Source organism: Juglans microcarpa x Juglans regia, chromosome 1D (genome assembly GCF_004785595.1).
Source record: "Juglans microcarpa x Juglans regia isolate MS1-56 chromosome 1D, Jm3101_v1.0, whole genome shotgun sequence".
NCBI lineage: Eukaryota > Viridiplantae > Streptophyta > Magnoliopsida > Fagales > Juglandaceae > Juglans > Juglans microcarpa x Juglans regia.
The window spans coordinates 9,477,899-9,501,746 of record NC_054594.1 but is presented as its reverse complement, the minus strand read 5'-3'; the positions used below and the strand labels follow the sequence as shown (position 1 = coordinate 9,501,746).

Below are 23,848 nucleotides of genomic sequence, written 5' to 3'. Positions count from 1 at the left end.
TCCACACTTCATTTTCATTTAACTAAATATTTTACATGAGTCTACTTATAAGGAGTAGGGGTGTAAAAAATAAATTGAAAAATGGGATAACCGGACTGGACCGAATCCACCGTGGATTCAGTCTGGTTTGAAACCGGTCTGGTGCGGTACCGGTTCTTAAAAATGAAAATCAATCCTAAACCTGTGCATTATCAGTTTTCATATTTTGAAAACCGATTTAAACCCAACCAGATCGGTACAGATATATTTTTAATTTTTTTATATTATATATAATTTTTATATTATTATTATATATATTATATGCTACATTTCTAATTAATATAACATGAAATTCTAATCTTATTATTTAAGTTTATTAATTTTATAACATAAAATTAATTTACTAGTATAGTTAAATACTAATTATACTATTTTAATTTTATTATTCAAGTTTCTTAATCTCACTAATAAGTTAGACACTACTTATATTATACTACTGTAATGGCACATTAAAGAGTTAGTAAGTGTTAATAATAAATACTAAATTCTCACAAATAAGTTTAGTATTAAAAAAATTATAATATTAAACATATATAGTGTCACACATGTAAATGATAAACCGAAAATGGGATCAGACTGGACCGAAATGAAAACCAAAAGATTTAAAAGTTTTGAGTTTAGTAATCAATTAGTCCATATCAATTCTTAAACTTTTAAAATCAATATATATTCGATTCAGTTTCAAAAGTTTTTTAATACCGGACTCAACCAGATTAATTACATCCAGTCCGGTTCTCTTATGAAGGAAATGTTAAATTTTTTATTGGGATTTGTTAGGTACAAGGAGTTAGGAGTGCCAAACCGCGTACCAACACTTACATAATTTTTTTTCATAAAAAAATAAATAAATAAAAGTCTTACATTTAATATCGATACACAATTTAATGCACGAAATCGCTTGAAAGAAATTTTTTTATTTTTTTAATTATAGAGAGAAACTACATCTATTACTTTAACAAGAGAGGGCTAGAGACATTTGCATTTAATATTCCAGGTTAGGATGCTGCCACAGTTTGTACAGCCATTAATGCACCTCGGATATTCAATATGATGCAACTTTTTATTTCGATAAATATGATGCAATTTTAAGGCATACCAGTTAGAAAATGTCTCTAACTCCATTGTAGCTTGACGGAATTCCACTTAACAAAGATCGAAGGATCACCTTAATAATTTTCTTATGAGTGTTTCTGTTGACTAGAAATATAATTATATTGTAGGTGACAATCTTTAACCCTCTTAATATTTAAATAAATTTTTAATTATCATAAAATCTAAAGGTATTCATATTCCAATATAACTCATTAATTAAAAGATATAATTGAACTAGTATAAACTTATAGAAGTATGGGCGTGTGGGATGTTGGTTTAAGAATTGGACAGTGCTACGTCCACCACTCCCAACTCTCGTTGGGAGTTACCGTTAAGCATATTTATTTAATCACTAAGTAAAAATAAAAATAAAAATAAAAAATAAAAAATTCTAACAGTAACACCGATATATAAGAACCAATGGTGAGAATATTATTTTCCTTAAATTTTAGGATGACACTATAGCCACTACTAGCTCCCGCTAGTTATTTTGGTTTTTTTTTTTCACATATATTTTTTTAACATTTTTAAATATATTTTTTAAGAAATTTACAATATTATTAAAAAAAATATTTTCTTAATCACCAACTAAAAAAAAAAAAAAATGCCAACAATAGCTCTAACGGGAGCTAGGAGCGAGAGGACTAGCATTATCCTTAAGAATATAAGTTTTACGCCACACATCATCACTCGGCATAATTTGCCTTGGATTTAATACAACTCTTGCAATTTCCCCCTTGACGAGTGTCTAGTTATTACATTTCCAGTTTGACCCGGTGTCTCTGCAATCGTGTTTCACAAACCGCGTGTTGACTGGAAGACAATATAGTGGCTATACATATATATATCTCATCCTTCACTATTTATTCAAAGCACACTAATGGCTCGAAAATTGCAAACCCCATTAGCCTTGCTCTGCCTTTTGTTCATTGCGCTGTTCAGCGGCTTGAAGGCAGGCGTGATCTGTGTGTATTGGGGCCAGAATGGAAATGAGGGCAGCTTGGTGGATGCTTGCGCCACAGGGAATTATGGTATAGTGAACATAGCTTTCCTGGTAACATTTGGCAGCGGCCAGACCCCATAGATGAACCTTGCCGGTAACTGTAACACAACCACAAATGGGTGCACGGGCTTGAGCAACGAGATCAGAGCTTGCCAAAAGCAGGGCATCAAGGTGATGCTCTCCATTGGAGGCACTGATGGTAGCTATTTCCTCTCCTCTGCTGATGATGCCAGGCAAGCATTGCCTTTTCTCACTATATTCCACATAGAATCTTTAGGTTAGGTTTGGATAACGAGAAAAGATGAAATGGGTTGAAAGTGTTTTTAATCAAAATTGAGCCTTAGATTGCGTTTAAATAGTGAGACGATCTCAAATATTCTGTAAATAATAGTGAAAAGTAATAATAAAATATTGAATAGTAATAAAAAGTATGTAAAAAGTAATAATAAAATAATAAATAATAGTGGAGTATAATTATTAGGTTCTATTATTTTACAGTCATACCACTTTCAAGTGAGTGTATTAAAACGTCACTTCTTTTGGGATCTATTGCTGTTATTAAGCGGTTAAAACAACAAACACCTACTGATATGGATCCCACAATAATTTATGCTTTTATACACCATCTTGTAAGAAAGTGGTAGAACTCTTTTTTATTTTTTATATTTTAAAATCTGTTTTAAAGCGTAGATGTTTAGAAGGGAATGTGCATCTTTTGTTGGTCCCTCGCCAAGTGAAAGAAAAGAAAATGATGTTCTCTGATACTGGGCAGGAGTGTTGCAAACTACTTGTGGTACAACTTTCTTGGGGGCCAATCTAGCTCCCGTCCATTGGGTGATGCAGTTTTAGATGGCATTGACTTTTATATTAAGGCATGCACAAACTAGCACTGGGACGAGCTCGCAAGAGCACTGTTTGCATTTAGCCAACAGAAAAAGGTCTACCTAACAGCAGCACCGGAGTGTCCATTCCCAGACGCTTGGCTAAAAGGAGCACTAGACACTGGCCTGTTTGACTATGTCTGGGTCCAATTCTACAACAACCAACCCTGTGAATACTCTTGCAATGCAGACAACCTTACGAATTCTTGGAATCAATGGAACAATATTCAAGCTGGACAGATATTTCTGGGGTTGCCTGCATCTCCCGTAGTTGGGAGTGGCTACATGCCTCCCAATATTCTTACCAATGAAGTTTTACCTTCTATTAAGAATTCTTCAAAATATGGAGGTGTTATGCTTTGGTCTTGGACTTATGACAAGGGCTATTGCTCAGCTATTAAAAACAGTGTTTCTAATGGAAGTTTGAGGCCACAGTATATTAGTTTTAATAATATGGTTTGTAAGTATAAACCGGGATTAGTTGGAAGACAAATATTCATGTATTTTTCCTCCTTTTTTGTTAGAAGGACATTGACAAAAATAAACTTTGTAAATTGGGTTGAAGAAATTAAAATGATTCCTTTGAAATACTATTTCGCAGATGGTGAAACAGGTTTCATGGGGAAGTACTTGAGCAAGTCGTGTTCGCAAAGTTGAGTAACAACTAAAATTAGATAAACCTTTCCTCTCACATATATTAAACTGCTATATTAAAATTACAATTTTGTGGACTGAGGAAATCTTTGGCTAGAATTCCAAAAATATAACTTTGGTTAGAATTCCAAAATAGAAAGTATAATGTCGTTCTAAAGGAATTCTCACTGTCGACCTTCTTACGTACTTAGAGCATTGTGCAATCATTATTTATCTTTAAAATTTAAACTAGTTAGAAAATATAGATTTTATTATTTATATTATATCTTAATACTATCTCTCACATGTGAGTTAGGAATCTTCTTAATAAGTGAATCCAATACCTAAATGATGAAGTGTAGAATCAAGTTCAAAATAAGAATGAATAAATTTTATTATTTATATTATTCTCTGTTCTAAAGAATCTCTGCCTCTACTCTACCTCTACTGTTCTAAAGAATTTTTATAAATCAAGAGAAACGATAAAATTGAAAATCTAGAAAGTATTTAGACAAAAATAAGATAGAAAGAAAAACGTTGGGATTATTAATAGTTTTTTTTTTTTTTTTAAACCTCAAACTTCATTTCAAAAGCCATTACATTGTTCAGGACAGGATTAGACACTACATGACTATGACTTTCACCATTTATAGTAGATTGTGCTACAGCTATTACATTTGGACAAAAACCTGATCTATGTTTGTTAGCCATAACTTGAGCACCTATACCTGAGTTGATAAAATCAATATTGATAACCTCACAACTTTGGTAGAGTGCTTGCTGTGCTAGCTGATGAGCCACCTGATTGGCACTCCTCTTTGCATGTCTAATCTCCCATCTTGTATCTGCCATGATGGAATGAACATCTTGCACAAGGCATTGGAGCATACCATTCTCCTGAAGATGGTGCTTTACTGCATTTACAACCTGAAGTGAATCTCCTTCAAAAATAACTTTCTGTAAACCGAATTCTTTGCATAGCTTCACAACTGATATTAATCCTCTAGCCTCTGCCATAGTAACTTGTGAGCAAAATGTTAGTGGTTGCATGCACGAAGCCAATAGATCCCCCTCAGAATCTCTAACAACAATCCCAACTCCAATTCTATGGCCTCTTTCTCTTGCTGCAATATCCCAATTCATCTTAATCTAGTCTATCTCAGGTGGATGCCAATGAGCATTGTTTATTTGATCCAAACTGCCATGATGTCTCGAGTTGCATTGTTTGTGTTGCATCTGTTGGAACTTAGTGTATGCCTGTGTTGCTTTCTGCATCAAAATGGAAGGGGCTAAAATATAGTCTTCAAACAGCACCTTGTTTCTTCTTGTCCACAACATTCTAGCAATTTCTGCAAACAAACAGATTTCAGCTTTACCTATTCTTTGTAGCATATGCATAAAAATATCTCCAAACTCTTCATGAGTAATTGCAGCATTCTGCACTTTTCTGCTTCCTAACATCCATGCATCATGTGCAGATGAACAATCCCACAAAACATGACCTGGAGTTTCTTCTGTTTGTTGATAGATTGGACAAAGAGGTTCCTCTACAATCTTCCTCTTGTATAGATTTTGTTTAGTGGGTAAAGCATCATTACAAGCACACCAAATAAATACTTTGACAGCATTTGTAGTTTGGATTTGCCATATGAGAAATGATTTGAACAAGCCCCAAATAGACAAGCCCCATACAAGCCTTTGTAAAAAAGTGGACCCCACTTTAAAAAAGTGTAAAAAAAAACTATTATTTATTATTGGGACCCATTGTTTTATAAAAAGCTTGTATGGGGCTTGTCTATTTGGAGCTTGTATCTAGCACTACTCTTGCCATATATGCTTCCATAATGCTTTATGCTTCCCTGCTATTGAAGTTTCCCCTTTCTTCTGATCTTGCCTCTACTTGCACAGTTGGTAGGCACTCTTGACTATAAAATAGCCATTATTTGTGTACTTCCATACTATATTGTCCCTTAAATTAGTGGTCTGTGCTACAGGTATCCTTATAATCTGTTGCCTATCTTCTTCCCAGAAAATATCTTTAAGCAACTGCATATTCCACCACCTAGTATTAGGATCAATGAGCTCTGCTACCTTGGCATTCGATGACAATATTTTCATAGAAGACATATTTTGCCAGAATTATTAGTTGGAATCCACTTATCTTGCCATATCTTAACATCTTCCCCATTAGCAATTCTCCAAATCATACCCTCTTTAACAGTATTAATTGCTGAGCTGATACTTTTCCATGTATAAGAATGTTTGAATCCAACTTTGGCCTGCAAAATAGAGTTGTTTGGGAAGTAAACAACCTTGAGAATTTTAGTTGTTAAGGCTGTAGGATTATTGAGAATCCTCCAAACCTGTTTGGCCAGTAAAGCTAAATTGAAAACCATCAAATCTCTGAAACCAAGTCCCCTAGCTGCTTTGTTTTTACTCAAACTGTTCCGCCCTTTCCAGTGAATCTTTGCAACTTTGTTTTGAGTACCCCACCAGAAGTTTGAAATCAAAGAATTCAACTTGTTGTATAAAGTTCTTGGAAGTAAAAACACATTCATATTATAAGTAGGAATAGCCTGGAAAACAACCTTGATTAGGGTTTCTTTACCAGCTTGTGAGAGAAACTTAACCTTTCAATTCTCAATTTTTTTACACACTTTTCCAACTATTCCTTGAAAAGCTGTGACTTTTGATCTTCCAATAACTAATGGCAAACACAAATATTTCTCCATATTTGATGAGGCTCTCAAACCAGCAACTTGCAAAATATAATTCTTTGTTTCTTGCTTTGTGTTGTTGCTGAAATATAAAGAAGTCTTGTTTTTGTTGAGTCTCTGTCCTAAGACCTGCTCATAGCTATACAATATCTTACTTAAATTGACCCACTCTTGTATATTAGCGCGACAAAATAGTATACTATCATCAGCAAAAAACAAATGGCTCAGCTTCATCTGACCTCTAGCAATTGGAACCCCTGAGATATACCATTTCTGTTCTGCTTCCTGTACTCGTCTATTAGCACCTCAACACATGATAAATAAGAAAGAAGACAAAGGACAGCCTTGTCTAAGTCCCCTAGTGGGTTTAAAGTATTCTTGAGGGACACAATTTAATAACACAGAAAAGGATGAAGAAGAAATGCACCTCAAAATCAGCTCAATCCATCTAACTTCAAAACCCATCTTCAACATAGCTTCTTTCAGAAAATTCTACTCAATCCTATCATTGGCTTTACTCATATCCAATTTCAAAGCCATCTAGCCCTTTTTTCCTTTCATCTTTGTTCTCATAACATGCAAAGTTTCATAGGCAGCCAATATATTGTCAGAGATTAACCTACCAGGTACAAATGCACACTGGTTTTGAAAGATTATGGGAGGGAGGATTTGTTTGAGTCTATTGGCTAACAATTTAGTAATGATTTTGTAGAGAACATTACATAAACTAATGGGTCTATAGTCAGTAATGTTCATTGGGTTATTGCATTTTGGAATCATCACTAAATAGGTAAAATTGATGTCTTCCATGCCATGATCAGAATTCAAAAAGTCAAGTATAGCATCACTAACATCCTCCCCTATAACAGACCAGTATTTTTGGTAAAAACAAGCCCCATACCCATCTGGTCCTGGAGCTTTATGAGGGCCCATCTAAAAGATAGCTTCCTCAACTTCCTCTTTTTTGAAAGGTGCCAAGAGAGCTTCATTCATTTTAGGAGTGACCTTTCTCTTAACTTTTCTTATCACATCTTCGATTTGTTTAGGATTGGAGGTTGCAAAAGCACTTTAAAAAACTGAGTGAAAGCCTCTCCTATTTGCTTTGAATCAGAAAATGTCCTGCCAGTGTCATCAACAATCTTGGATATATTGTTCCTCTTCTTTTTCTAAGTTGCACAAAGGTGATAGAATCTTGTATTTCTATCTCCTTTCTGTAGCCAATTCTCTTTTGCCATTTGTTTCCATTTCACATGCTCTCTTTCTAGCAGGGTATCAATTTGTGTTTGTAAATCTCTAAGTTGCTGCACTGATTTTGCTGTAACAGATTGTTGTAAATGTTAAAGAGATTTACTTTTTTGCTTAATACTAGCTCTAAAGGCACACTCTTTTTGGTAACTCAATTGTTTTAGCACCTGCAAGCAACCCTCAAGTTTTTTATTAATTTTTGTGAGGCCTTCCTTGTTTCTCACATGCATTTGCCAAGCATTATTGATAACCTCCTCACAATCTGTAAATAGAGACCAACTATCTTCATATCTGCAAATTTGATCAGGTTTCCCAATCCAATGATGTTGTTGCCCAACTGTCATCAAAAGAGGACAATGATATGAAGTAGATGAGGCTAAAACTTGTACCTCTCCCCCACCAAAAGCTGCACACCACTCATAATTGGTTGTGGCTCTATCAGGCCTTTCTATAGTGAAATTATGATCCTGTCTAAAGTTAGACTAGGTGTATTTGCCTTGAATAAAACCCAAATCCCTCAACTGACAGTCCTGTAAAACACTTTTGAAATCATCCATTTGTTTTTCATCTCTTCGACCCCCTCCATACTTTTCATTGTGATGTAAGATTTCATTAAAATCTCTTATGCATAGCCACCTTTTAGGCTTTAGAAGATAGGCTTTAGAAGATTTAGATGTCTCTGAATACCCCACCCTTCATGTCTCTTTTCTGTTTCAGGGTTGCCATAAAAACAAGTTAGCATCAACTTTGCTTCTGGGTTAGAAACCCACATGTTTATGTGTCTTTGTGAATATGTGCTTATCTTGAGTTGAACCTCTTTTGCCTATAACAGGACCATACCTCCACTTCTTCCAACACCTTTTACTGAAAATAAACATTAGAACCCCAATTTCAATTTCAGAGCTTCTAAGTTCTTCTTATGCAATTTTGTTTCTATAAAAAACAAATTGTTAGGCTTGTGGACCTTAACCAACAGGCTAAGATCTCTAACTGTTTGAGGGTTGCCAAGCCCTTGGCAGTTCCAACTTAGTAGCCTCATTTCTCCCGGCAAGGCTGATTAACAGCCTCCGCCAATATATAAAAAACAAATGGTAAAGTCTGATTCTTGCTCCTACCATCTTGCTGATTTTTCATTACACACATACCAGATTCTTTATCATTCTTTCTCTTCCTTGAGCATAATGAGGAGGTTGCATCAATTCATTGGTTTGCTATCCCCTCGCTCTTCTCTTCCATTTGTTTGCACATACTTCAAGAATTTTCTGTAATTCACCCACATTTTTCTGATCCTGCATTGTTTCTATTTGAGCAGGCTGACTAGTTCTCATCATTGCTAATGGAGATTATGTTACTGACTGATCCAGTAAATCCTTTGCAGTGTCATGAACTATTGCTTTAGATTCTAACACCCTATGAAGCACAGGGTATTTCAATAATTTGAAAGTTGCCTACAATACTCTCTTCTACATCCTCTCCTGTTATATTCTGCTTCATTAGTTCCCTGCTTGGATCAACTTCAACAGACTAAATTCTTCTTGTGCCATATTTTCCACCTTGTTACAATTCCCTTGCTTTGGTATAGCTGGAAATATTGGACTTGATGTACTTCCATAACTTGAAACTGCAGCCAAGCTTGAAGCTTGCAGTCATGATCCATACCGCTGCATATTGTATTCTTTATTTTCCTCCTGATGTTTATACATCCCCACACATCCTTGCACTCCATGCTTGATAGCCTCACATTTAAAACAAAATCTAGGAAGTCTTTCATACTTGAATTGAATAAAACTTTTCTAGCAAAGCAGTTCCACATTTTTCCCTCTTATTAAAGGTTTCATTAAATTCATCTCTACTTGCACTCTAATCCACTTCCCCCAACAATTTCCATCATAATCAGCCTCCACCTCAATAACTATACCTATCGTGGATCCAATTCTACCTCCAATTTCCTTATTCATGCATCAAAGAGGTAAATTATGCAATTGAACCCACATAGTAGTAGAATTAAAATTCATTTCAGAAGGTGGAGTAACAGCATCAAACTTTTTTAAACAAACCAGATTTGTATCAAACAACCAGGGCTGACCTCCCCAAATTCTGTTCAAATCTACCTCAGTTTGGAATTCAAACATATAAAGGTTGTCTCCTACTTCAATAATCTTTGTTCCAGCACAAGATTTCCACACCTTTAACATTGTATTCTTAAAAACATCATTATTGATCTTTTTATTAGCAATTACTTTTCCCACCAAACATAATTTCCCTCTCTCTATATTATTCTCTATATCTTGGTCAGTTATGACTATCTCATACCTTTCCTCTTTAGTTAAGGAAAACTTATTCCACAATTTTGAAAGCTCCTCTTCCATTTGAAACCAGAATTCGATCTTGTAATGACTTGAAGTTTAAAACTTGTGTTGATAGAAGTGTAACAAAAACGCTTGTGTATCCAAAAACCTCATAACTGGTAACTCGGTTGGCTACAATCTTGCCCTAGGCAAAATTACCTTTCACTGAAGGTGAAGGACATAATTCCTCCTCACCAGAAAGTTCTCGAGTAGAGAGGAAACCATATCAATTAATAGTGTTTTTATTTGTGGTGACAAGGGATATTAAATCGTATATAATAATATTGCAGAATTAGCGGCCTTGTCCATGTCATGTGTACCGAAGAGAATATGATGAGAAATCATACTCACAACAAGAGCCTATGCATCCCTTAAAAAAAAAAAAAAATATGAAGAAAAGCGCCTATGCACTGATATGGACTATGCTATATATTGAGCTATCTAATGCCTATCCTAGCCTTTTTGACTGATATGGACCCAAATTATAGAAGACCTTGACCCATATATCAGTTGACTCTATAGCAGATCTGGTAAGTAGGATGAAATATAAAATTCTCATCTCATTATTATAATTTTTTTTAAATTTTTACACCAAATATAATAAAAAATTTAACTTTTTAAAATTTCAATTCAACTTTTTTAAATCCCAAAACAATAATAATATTAAAAAATAATATTTTAAAATTTCATCTAAAACCAAAAATTCTCATTTTAATATAACAAAAATGAATCTATATTAAAAAAATAATATTTACAATCTTAGGATGCAGAAGTCTCACGTACTTTTTTTTTTTAAATTAATCTAATACTCACAAAAAAATTTATTTTTTTAATAGTAAATCTCATTTTATTCAAGAATAATGTTAGATATAGTCTTAGATGTACAAATCTCACGCACCTTTTTTAAAAAAGAGTAAAGTCTACTATTAAAAATTAATTTTTTTTTTTTATGTAGGTTTTATATTTATCCAATTTTGTCAAAGAGAGTATACGAGGCTTATAGACTCTAGGATTGCAAATATCATTTTTATTTATACAAGTTTCAAATACAAAAATTTTATACAGAACTTTTGTAAAAAGGTAGATTCCTTTATAATAAAAAGAAAAAGGCTTAAATATATCAGTTTTTCTCGATTGACCCAATTTTTTTATAAAGAGCTTGCATTACTAAGCCTCGTGCCTAACAATATTTTTTTACTTACAATACCAAAATAGTGTGGATAAGCTGATATTCTTTCAGATCCTACCATTCAAATCTTTTATATAACCTCTAGATTTTAATAAGATAAAAATATCATCAGTTCATTAAAGTATCAAAGTTGTCGATCACTACAAGAAATTAGACATTTTTCAGGCTCAAAATCGTCGCAAATACTATCAATAATCACTGCATTTGATCATTTTTCGGCAATTTTGAAATCGCTACATGTTCGACAAAATTAAAGCGCCATTGTTGATCAATTTCAGCGATAGGCAAAAATCGTTGCAAAAACTACTATTTCCGGCAATTTTAGTCTGTCGCAAATGTCCCAAAAATAGACAAAAATGATCTTCCCATTTTCCATTAAATCGCTGAGAAAATTTATTTCCGGCGATATGTATCGTTGAAAAAAGTTAATAAATCGCCGCAAAAAACTCATTACTTTTTCCTGTGATTTTAAATTTTCATCGTCATTATGTGAATCTAGTGGGGTAAGTTTCGCCGCAAATTTGCGGCAATTTCATGTCATAGTAGATATGTTTATGCTATGAAAAAATTATTTCAGGCAAATTTTACTCGCTAGAAATGGTGTTTCAGAAAAAAAAATATAGAAAAAATATTATACACATCTAAGTTTTGCAGGCTTCACAATTTTACCTTATACTATGGATTGAACTAATATTCTTTTTACATACTCAAAAATGATCCAAAGTATGAGCTATATCCATGACAAGATGCTAAATTAAATGCATATAAAGCCATTCATCAACTCCTAAAGTTGCATGTTAGTACTGTCTGGCAGTTGATCTCATGGCCTTCAAGCTCCAACAACTTACAACATGAAACCTAAAGTTGTCAATGGTGATCTGCCCTATTTAGCCCAAAATTGGCTCATCTATGATTAGAAGACACCAATTCATGAGGAATGCAAAAAACTTGATGAGACTCGAATGAATGTAAGCCATATCCCTGACAATCTAACAGGCTAACAACTATGTCTAAGCTTTTTCTGATATCAAGATTTAAAATGCATTCTAACTTGTCGTGGCAGAATGCCATTACATAAGAATTTGAAATTGAGCAAACAATTGGTCTAAGATGCAGAGACACAGAAACTACTAACTAATTCTCAATAAAAAAGGAAAAAGAAACTACCAACTAATTCAAGAACAGAATTCAACGCCATAGAACATATTTGCTTCAACATATTTACTTGCTAATACCATAAAAACTCAAAGAAGCATATCAGCTAGAACACTTTGCCCACCATAAAAACTCAAAGAAGCATATCTGCTAGAACATATTTACTTGCTAATACCACGTTCAAAATATTCCGATTTGAATAAAACCAGAAAAAATAATCTATTTTTATCAATATGCTGGAAACATGAATATTAACATGAATAAGAAGAATTTCTTAGCACTTGCAGGTGTTGTTATTATCCTATTTGAAGTGTGTATGTGTGTGTGTGTATATATCATTATATGTTTCCAAGCAACCAAACAAAGTATACACAACCATAATATCCTAAAACTATGGCAATTCATACCAAAACATTGGGAGATGAAGATAACAGATCAACAGAAAGAAAGAGGAAAAAAATAACAGATCAAGGGAAAGAAAGAGGAAAAAGAAACCCACAATTCCCTTCAGCTCAACTACAACCAAGTATAATCCCATGCCAAACCACCCACCAGTCTCACTTCCCCTCCACTTGTTTTGCCACTTTTATCAAAGACAATTATAAGCGTTGATGATACAACAAAAGGCACCCAAACACTGGGATTTATTCACAAAATTTAAAGAAAAAGTCATAAACAATGCAGAAAATTCTTGTCATTGAAGTACTCAAAAAACTCAAAAGACTAATATTGTCCTTGAATAAGGAAAAAACAGTTATAAGGGAACCATGATCCATCAGTCATAGATGTGACTTTCTCATACAAAAGTTTTCAGCATTTTTACTTACTCACCATGGACCAAAGGAATCATAGAGAACAAATTTATTGCATACAATGAAGAACTCCACCAGTACACATCAAAATCATCATCGATGTTACACTGATAATCCAGTAGTTGGGAGAGCTTAAGGCAAACTACTAATTAAATCAGCTACCTAACCAAGAGAAACTGTAATTTTGCACTGTTCTTTGACAATCCATGAAGGAAAAAAAATAAAATTATTAAAACAATATTGCTTAGATTAATATATCGTGTTTGACTATCTATTATTTGAAAGTGTTGCAATGTCTCCCTCCAGAACAGATCAGTTTATACTCTTGTATGCCAACAAGAGTATAAATTATTGTCTGCTTATTGACCTGTATCAATAAATAAGACTGGATTTGTTGGGTTCAAAACTTGCAATCATGAATCATCTAATACATCTATTAATTATATTTTTGAGGAAGTAATATGGAAATTTAATATCTGGAACTTTAAAACCACAGAAGCCGAAATCAATACTCCATAAAAACAGCATGAAAATTGGGAGAAAAAATGACAATTAAAACTATGCTTTCGTGATTGTCACCTTCAATATCTGCGGAAGTCACTCCTGTAGGTCTCCAATGCACCAAATGGAACATAATAGAAGAGGCATTCCTGCCAGTTGATAAATAGATCAGAAGCTACAAGATACATCACTCAAACTCAACACATCCAAGCTTGCATCATATCCAAGTACTAAAGGATGAAACATCTAAAACTTTTTTTTTTTTTATTTGTAATAAGTAATTCATTGATAGACAGATAGGCATAGCCTAAGTACACTAGGAGTATACAAAGACATACACCTATTTAGGAACTAGAAATAGTTAAAAGGAAATCATGGAAGCTGGAACCATTGAAATCTAAAGCAATGGCCCATAGAAACAAAGTCTTCTATAAAAGACTACGAAACTCTTCCAAGGAACGTTCATGATCCTCAAAAAGTCGCTCATTTCGTTCACTCCAAATACACCAAAAAATACAAATAGGGGCCATCTTCCATACAGTTGCAATCTGTGGTGTCCCAGTGATCCCTCTCCAACATACTAGAAGTTCAACAACCCTGCTTGGCATTACCCATGCGACTCCCACTTTGCTGAAAAAATAATTCCAAATACCTCTAGCAAACTCACAATGTAAAAGTAGACGGTCCGTCGTTTCACCACTATTTCTACACAAACAACACCAATCCATAATGATTAAACCATGTCTTTTAAGGTTATCAATGGTCAAGATCTTCCCTAAAGTTGATGTCCAAACAAAGAATGCTGCATTGGTTGGTGCTTTGCTCTTCCATATGTTCTTCCAAGGGAAATTATGCCTTTATCGCATGGTAATAGAGTCATAAAAAGAATGTACCATGAATTTTCCTCTCCTAGAGAGTGTCCATACCATGGCATCTTCATTTGTGGCCGCAATAGCAGTATTATACAGCAAATTGAAAAATTTCACCAAGATATTCACTTCCCAATCATGAGCCTCCTGAGTAAGATTAATGTTCCACTCCTGGGAACCTTGATGAAGTACCCGCAGATCAGCCACCATGGCTTCCCTATCCCTTGCAATGCTAAAAATTGTTGGATAAGTATCCTTCAAAGCCGTGTCACTTACCCACATATCCTTCCAAAACATGATCCTACTACCATCCCTTAAGCACAACCAAGTATTACTAGCAAAAGAGCACCAACCTTTACATATGTACTTCCATAACCCCACTCCGTATGTCCCCCGACCCTCTTTAGAACACCAACCCCCCCCCCCTCCCGTTCACTCCCATACTTCGTGTCAATCAACCCTTTCCATAAAGCTTCCCCCTCATAATTATAACGCCACAACCATTTACCTAGTAATGCCTTGTTAAAAGCCCTCACATTTCGAACCCCCAACCCACCATCCGTCATAGGTGAGCAAACCTTGTCCCATCCCACTAAGTGAAACTTAAACTCATCTCCTATGCCACTCTATAAAAAATCACGTTGAAACTTCTCAATTCTAGTTGCAATGCTAGCGGGAAAAGGAAATAAAGATAAGTAGTACGTAAGAATGTTGGATAAAGTACTCTTAATAAGTGTAATCTGCCCCCCTTTTGATAAATACAACTTTTTCCATCCGACCAACCTACGCTCAAATTTTTCCAACACCCCCTCCCAAATAGACTTAGCTTTGAAAACAGCCCCCAACGGAAGCCCAAGGTACTTCAACAGCAACGAAGAAACCACACAACCCAAGATGCTAGCCAAGCCCCTAATATTGCTTACATCTCCAACTGCTACCATCTCCGTCTTGGCAAGATTAATTTTCAACCTAGATACAGCTTCAAAACAGAGTAGGATGGCCTTCAAAGATTGGATATGTCCTGCATTGGCCTCACAAAACAGCAAGGTATCATCTGCAAACAAAAGGTGAGAAATAATGGTAGGACAATATGAAGCTCCCACTAAAAATCTTGAAAAAAATCCTCCCCTACTACTGCCGACACCATCCTACTTAGTGTCTACATTACTAGAAAGAATAAGAGAGGTGATAATGGATCACCTTGTCGTAGTTCCCATGAACTGTTAAAAAAGCACACAGGATCACCATTTACCAAGATCGAGAAACAAGCCATAGACACACAATGCCTTATCCACATCTTCCATCTTTCCCCAAAACCACATCTACTCAACATGTATATCAAGAAATCCCAATTAACATGATCATATGCCTTCTCCATGTCTAGTTTGCATAGAAGACCTGGAACTCCCAACCTGATTCTGCTATCCAAGCATTCATTGGCGATAAGAACCGAGTCTAAAATTTGCCTCCCCCTCACAAAGGCATTTTGGGACTTAGAGATAATATTTTCCATGACTGTGCTCATCCTATTAACAAAAACCTTTGACAATATCTTATACACATTGCCCACGAGACTAATCGGTCTAAAGTCTTGTATCTCTATTACATCGGCCTTTTTTGGGACTAGAGCAATAAAGGTCGCTTTTAAGCTTTTTTCAAATTTGTCATAAGTGAAGAATTCCTGAAAAACCAGCATAACATCCTCTCTTACCACCTCCCAGCAAGTCTAAAAAAAAGCCAAAGTGAAACCATTTGGGCTTAGGGCTTTATCTTTGTTCATTTTTCTGATTACTAGTATTACCTCTTCCTTTTCAAAAGGTCTTTCCAACCACGTCATGTTATTTTGATCAATGCCCTAAAAAACTAGGCCATCTACCGTAGGCCTCCATGTATGAGGTTCTAACAACAAATTTTCAAAATGGCCAGCCACAAAATCCTTCATCACGACCTAATCAGAGGATGCAACTCCCTCAATATTCAAGGACTCTAGAATTAAACCTTCTATGTGCATTAGCCATACGGTGAAAAAACTTAATACATTTATCCCCTTCCCGAAGCCATAGAGCCCTTGACTTCTGTCTCCACGAAATATCCTCCAATAAAGTCAATCTTTCAATTTCAGAAACTACTTGCTCTTTACGGTTGTTCTTGACTCCTACACCATCCAAGATTTCTAGCTCGTGTCAAGCTTTTCATCTGTAAGGTTACATCACCAAACACCTGTTCATTCCATATCTTCAAATTCATTTTCAAAGCTTTCAGTTTCCTGGCCAACACATTGTTCAGATTGCCCTCAAATAAATAGGAACTCCACCATTGTCTAACCCAATCCACAAGACCCTCATTTTTCAACCACATATTCTCAAACTTGAATGGCCTTCTACCCCCTATGATACCACCACCATCAAGCATTACAGGAAAATGATCGGAACAAATCCTCGAGAGTCTTTTCTGGCTTACATCTGGATATTGAAGTTCCCATGAAGGGGAAATGAGAAATCTGTCTAGTCTAGAACAAGAAAAATGGTTTGACCAAGTATACTCCCCTCCCATTAGGGGTATGTCCATAAGGCCTGACTCAAAAATGAAATCTGAAAAATCCACCATAGCTTGATTTTGACGTCCCTCCCTTGATCCTTCGCTGGAAAATCTTGTCACATTAAAATCCCCTCCAATACACCATGGAGCCTCCTTCCAAGAACAAAGACCAGCCAGCTCATCCCAAAGCATCCGCCTTTTACTATCCAAATTAGGACCGTATACCCAAGCAAAGGCCCAAAGGAAACCATTGTCAAAATTTTTAAACAAACACCCTACCGAGAACTCCCCCACAAACTCATCAATGCTCTCCACCACCCTCTTATCCCACATAACCAAAATACCTCCCCAGGCCCCATTCGAGGGTAAGTAAGTCCAACCTCCATATAGGCAGCTCCATATGCTCCTAATAATACTACGATTGACAAGCTTCAACTTTGTTTCCTGTAAACAAATGATGTCTACCTTCCATTGCCTTAATAAATCTCTTATTCTAAGGCGTTTATTAATCTCATTCTGCCCCCTAACATTCCAACTTAATATTTTGGGCTTCATTTATCAACTGTACCACCCCTCCCATTGTTTCATCCATAACTCGCACTCCCCTCATTTCCATCATAATTAATGAACCACATCAGCCTCTTTAGCTCCTTATCTCTTATTGACCCTGCACCATGCTGACCTGCCTCCATGGCTATATTTAATGCCTTAAACTGCTCTTGATAGACCACACGAGATTCCCATACAGTTCTGAAGTTCCTCTACTTTTTTCAAAACCCAGTCCGAGGAAATACTAGGAGGAATCATACTTAACAGAGTAGGATCCTCTCCTACAGCCTCCTCCCCCTCTAAAGAATATTTGCAAGGGTCAAATAATGTCAACATACCTTCCCCCTCATCTCCGTGAGCCTTCACTGGCTCCCTCATAACTGAAAGCCATATCTTCTTCCCCCCATAGCTTTAACTGTGTCTGGGCCAAAAATAATGGTGACCCAGGATCTGCCAAAGGAGACTGAGACACCCCATAAAGAGGTGACCCTCCTCGAGCAACACGAGAACCATCAACGGCAGAAACAGGTTCAACGCCATCTTTATTTTCTCCCACCACCACTTCCAGCGACTCTGAGGCCACCAGACCACCACCTAAGGCGCCGCAGGCTGTCGCCCTTGTCTATGCAGCACCCAGCCCAAGACTCGAGCCTGAAGTGGATGATTCGGGCACCTTCAGCATACCCGAAATCTTGGATTTCGGGCCTTTCTCCTGCCAAACCCAACGTGGGCTTCTGTTCAGGCCCAACCCATTTACAACCTTCTTCCCCTTTAAATCAGCCTCTCCTTCCTGGCCCACACTCCCAGCCTGAGGCCCACTAGTCTGAGCCTGACCCATCTTTAATTGCCCATCAGCCTTAGGCAGCTCTTGAGGCCCACTTGGGCCACAACCCACCAACTTACCCAAGTCCACTCCCAGCCCTTTAAACCCCTCTGCGCACCGTATCATCCAAGCTATATTAGCTTGTAACAAACCAACTTGAGTTTTCATTTCCTGTAAGGCATGCAACACACTTTCTTCATGCAGACCGACAACACCTCTGCCTTCTACCGTCTGCGTCTGATCTTCTATAGGAAGGGCGACACCCCTTTGCAGGACTACCCCTTTCGAGCCTGCTGAAGTGTCAGAGTGATGGCTAACCCAACCACTACCTCTAGACTGCAACACCTCCCTGTAAGACCGAGATGTGGGCTGATGTGGAGGCAGAGGAGAACCTACACAACCAAACACCTTCAACACCTCCATCATCTTCCTCCACCCCCTTCCTTCCTTGTCCTTTGGAATGAATAGGAAATTTCGATACCCACCCCACCCCCACCCCCCCAGATATTCCATCAACGCCATGAAGCAGCCTCGTGAGTTAAGGCAACGCTGAGCAACATAGCCCCTGTCACCATCTTTATGAGCAGAATAATACCCTTGTCTCCTAGCCTTCAAGCTATCCTCCAAGGCATGTAAGAACCACCTTGTTGTGCCTATCCCCAAACTAATCTCTTTCACCACCTTCCAACATTTTTCTGTTATATGGATAAACCTCCCCTCCCTTACTATCTCAAAAGCCTTGGATTCAATAAGCACTAGTTTCAAAGGACCCATAACTCACTAATAGCAACACTAACACACCATTGGATACACCGAAACCTCACCAGAAGAAAAAAAAACATAAGTTTTCATCGTCAGAGTTTTGGTTGTACGGAGAGAGAAAATTTTTAGAGAGAGTCCCACTCGCAATACTTCTAAAACTCTAAAACTTAAGTAGTTTACATGCCTTTTAAAGGTAGTTAAAAGGATCAGATCTATATTATTGGAACATGAAATTGAAAACTATATGTTATTGTGACACAACCTACACTGAACAATTATTAAGCTTCTTAGTAGTTTAAAAGTAAAGGTGTCTTAAATGGCCATCAAAAATAGATTTGTTTGGTTAAGTGAAAGAGGACCAAACATGAGAGATTGGCCTCTAATGCCAAGCAGACACTTCCAATGAAGCTCCTTTCACATGGTTCCAAGTGTAAATCCCCAAATATTGTTGCATCCCAAGCTTATATTATCAAAGCCTAGCTGATGCTGCCTGCTGTTCTACCCAACTCGATCTAGCTCATGGCCAACTAAAAAGTAGTACTTTTTGACACTGCAACAGTATTCTCATATGCTACATTATACTATAGCCAAAACATTTCCCTAGTTTAGCTTATAAAGCTATTGATAATCTATAGCATATATAACTCCTAGCCTCCTAAATCGATTGATAGATATATACATAGAAACCCATGACATGCCTACCATCGTATTAAACAATACCTATTGATAGATATATATAATAGTACATCAGTTCCTTACACTTGTTGACAAGACCTGTAGACACCTCTTTCACTTTGATTGATGCAGAAAAAGAAACAAATACATAGATAATAAAAAACAGAATACATAAATAGAAAGTTGTTATTGGTGCAGCAATGGAAAGACATCTCAACAATCATACAATATCCCTTTGTTATAAGCTTTTTTGATTTTTAACAAAGAAAAGTGAGTAAAAAATATAATATATATGTTTTTTTATAGGGGCTATAATATATATCTGAAAACCTAGCTAGGCTCTTTTTACATGCATCTGGTTTGAAAAGGTCATAATGAGTACTTAATTGAAGTGCTATTCATAAAGGAAAAATGGATTGGATGTGTAACATGGAGATGGGGTTTCCCAGGCATTAAGACTCTTTGCTTTACCTCTTGTATATGTTTGTTTTAAAGGGAATATTGACTGATTAAGAAAGATGATTAGCCATTCTTTGCCTGTTAATTAAAGAAAAAATTTTGGATGATTGCCTTATTGATCACTTGGTGTGTAAGGAACCTAATTTCTTTGTAATTAGCACCATGAAATGATAGGATGTGGTCCATAGATATTATTAAAAACAAGCTGGAATAATAAAAACCAATTTTTATTTATTTTTTTCTGTGATGATCAGAGACTGAGACAAGCTAACAGATAATACAAAACAAATGCAAAACAATTCAGTACTCAACACATTAAAGAAGATGCACAGGTAATTAATTGGCCACCTTATGCCAATCACTATCAATATTAGGAAGATCAGCTTTAATAAAACACCAATCATGAGAAGGAGAAAGGAACATTCTCTAATTAATTGGCACAACTTATATTACATTCTTTTTCTTTTGCTCCATATTCAACACAAACTTTTTATAAACAGGTTGATCAGTGCCATCACCTATCTTTTTCTTCACCAACATGCACCATATAATATGATTTCTATGGTCAATTAAAATATCACTATTCTAAGACCCCATTTCCAATTAGAATCAAGCTGAAAGAAACATCTGTGAACATTTTATTTTGGGGGAAGGATAGGTAGGTTTTAGTCTAGATGGTTTTAATATAATGAAATGGTTTTTATTTTTACACGAACAAATAAAAAAAGAAACTATACATATCTCAGAAACAAAAGACACATAACATTGCTACATTAGTCCAAAAATAATTGCAAGAGTATTTTCGTACATGCATATATGATCATGTGGCACTAGTACTTCTGTTTACTGTCTTTGTCCTAGAAATTAAAAGCACCATCTTACCCCACAGTTGGAAAACTGTGATGCACTTAAAACAGCAAAGGCAGATAAGATCTTAAGCAGCAAGAGATTTATAGATAGAAACTACCAAACGGTTCAAAATGAGTTCAAGGACTTGTGAAGATGCGAGTTTTTAGTAAAAGAATAAGCTATCAAATAAATAACTTACAAAGAGATCTAATGGCAATGATGAAAACAATCCATTAACGTTAAAATAAGAAACATCGAGTGACCTGGAAACTATAATAAAACCAGTTGACCAAAGCATAAAATCTAGTAAGAAAGTGCCAAACTTTAAACCATTAACATGAAAAAGAAAAAGAAAAACCCATTGGCTTGTTCAAAAGAAAATGAAAATGGAATTATATGCACCTCATTGCACATTAGAGTCCGCATGATGATCCTATAAACCAAAATAAAATAAAATAAAAAAGCTTAAGCTATGTTAAAAGGAACAATTTCAAACATCCAGCCCAAAATTGTGAAGATATGGTAAAGTGATTGTACCCAAGAACTTTTCCATAACCACGATGCACAGTTTGTGAAACCAGCCCCATTTGCACATTAGAGTCCTCAGGATGTTCTCTATTAGTTTCTCTGAGACAAAAGGCATATATGAACAAAACCTTCTATTTCCATATTTCAAAATTCTCTAATTCGCAACAACAACAACAAAACTAAATTTACTTACTTAAACCCAACTTAGTTACATGCAACACTTAATCCAAACCAAATTTGAGTCTTTCATCGTCTTATTTTCGTTACCAAACACTGCCTAAGGAATCAAAAGTAAGATCTTGCAAGAGTTCAAATTTTTTAAATTCAATTTTCTCATAAACCAAACAAAGACAATATCTTTTTTATGACAGAATCAAACTGCGAAAAACATAGAAGCTTTGGGCACCACAAGCCTCTGTTTTGGAAATCTCTAGATTTTGAAATACAATGGGTTGTAATTTGTGTGGTGCTATGCCCTGGAGGAAGGCGGCACATGCTGGGTATACGAGCTTGAGCGAGATCCGTGAGAGGGAGAGCAGATCGAAGGTGAAAGAGAGGGAGAGCTTCGGTGGAGGGGCTGGGACCGTTGGGCGAGTAGGTATGACAGTAGCTGGAGGTAGTGCGGCGGCTGGAGACGCAGCGGCACGGGAAATCCGAGAGAGAAAGGAATTTGAGGGAGAAGAGAGAGGGAGATCTGCAGGAGAGAGAGAAGCCGCAAGGGAGGGACTTGGTTGGGTTGGCCGATGACAGTAGAGGTGGACGATGACGGTGGGTCGATGGCGGCGTGCAGTGGTTGCTGCGTGGAGGCATGATGAGTGGAGATCAGGGGAGAAGAGGGATAAGGGAGAGGTGGGAAAGGAGGGAGGAGACGCTGGATGGAATTAAAGGAACGAAGGGAAAATGCGGTGGTTTAAAATTTTATTAGTTTTTCCAACGCTTTAGATTCGCCACTAATAGTATTAATTGGCCAAATATAACTTTTATGACAATAATATTCACTGCAAAAAGCATCTATTGCATCGATTCCAAAATTCAACAGAAATAAAAAGATGCTACAATTTCAATATTTTGTTCTGACGAAAAAAATCATTGTTATAGGTATAAAAGTTGTTGAAAAAAACTGAATAGTAAATCTCCCTCAGAATTTCCCACTTTTGCGATGGAATTCAACGGCGACTTAGAAATTGACGGAAATAATGACCTTTCACAGCGATTTTTTTGCAATGATCTTAAAATCGTTGAAAATTGTCTATTTTCTTGCAGTGGATGATGGGAGTGGTCGTAAAGCCATGGTAGGATTTTAGGATCCTCAGTTTAGTTGGGGGGCTGAGTTTGTTTGTTCCTGATACAGTTGCTTTCTTTATTAATGATATGTTTATGGTGAAAACTGGAAATAACTCCCGATAACAAAAGAGAAGCATACTATATTGATGATTGATAATGTTGTGGACATGTTTCACTTTCACTACCACCGCTGCACGATCACCTACAACAAAAGAGCAAGGCGGCTTGAGGGATCGAGGGAAAGCCTCCGACGCCTAAGTCAGTGACTGAAAATAATCTCTCTCATACCAAAGAATCCAATTCCTTTTACGTACCTGGATTCCTCCCTTATATGGAGCTCCCTGAACTACCTTTGATCCTTAGGTGATAATAGTTATCCATTATTCGAATTCAAATATGGAGATGGGGGTTTATCCCATTTTTAGATTTCAAATGATAATCGTTCTTATCCTTTATCGTCGCTGGGTGGTTACCCAGTCGGTATTTGTAGTGGGTTGGGTTCTCCTGATAATAATAATGGGCTTTTTGGCAATGGAACATGCTCTAGACTAGATCAAAGGCCAGGCCCATGTGGGGGGATAACCGTTTGAGATGTCCTCTCCAGTTATCCTATGAAGTCTCATTACACGCGGTGTGATGGGACTTGAATCTAAGCGCCGTTTCATTTTTTGAGACGTGTTAGGGCGTCGTTTCCTTTCCATTCCTTGGGCATGTCAACCGTCACCTCACATCACTCATATTTAATGCCCATCGGGCTCTTGTTTTCCCTCCCCTTTCGAACTTCTGTCTCTTTCGTGTTTCTTGTTCTCATTTCTGAGTTCTTTCCCTCATTTTTGAGTTCTTGCCCTCTTTTTCTCTTCGTGATTTCTTTCAGTACTCCATGGCTTGTTCCTTTTC

The 23,848-nt window shown here is 36.4% G+C and overlaps 1 long non-coding RNA gene and 1 pseudogene across 2 annotated transcripts; one reads left to right on the top strand and one right to left on the bottom strand.

The window, feature by feature from the left end:
- Positions 1-2,011: 2,011 nt before the first annotated feature.
- Positions 2,012-3,683, top strand: LOC121261241 (annotated as a pseudogene).
- A 9,199-nt stretch (positions 3,684-12,882) lies between these two features.
- LOC121256604 lies at positions 12,883-21,754 on the bottom strand. Of its 2 annotated transcripts, none has more exons than XR_005939032.1 (2): positions 21,677-21,754; positions 12,883-13,764 (listed from the first exon to the last, which is right to left on the bottom strand). It is a non-coding gene; the product is annotated as an uncharacterized LOC121256604 (long non-coding RNA). The 2 variants fall into 2 exon arrangements; XR_005939031.1 differs by lacking the exon at positions 21,677-21,754 and adding an exon at positions 21,099-21,377.
- Positions 21,755-23,848: the final 2,094 nt, after the last annotated feature.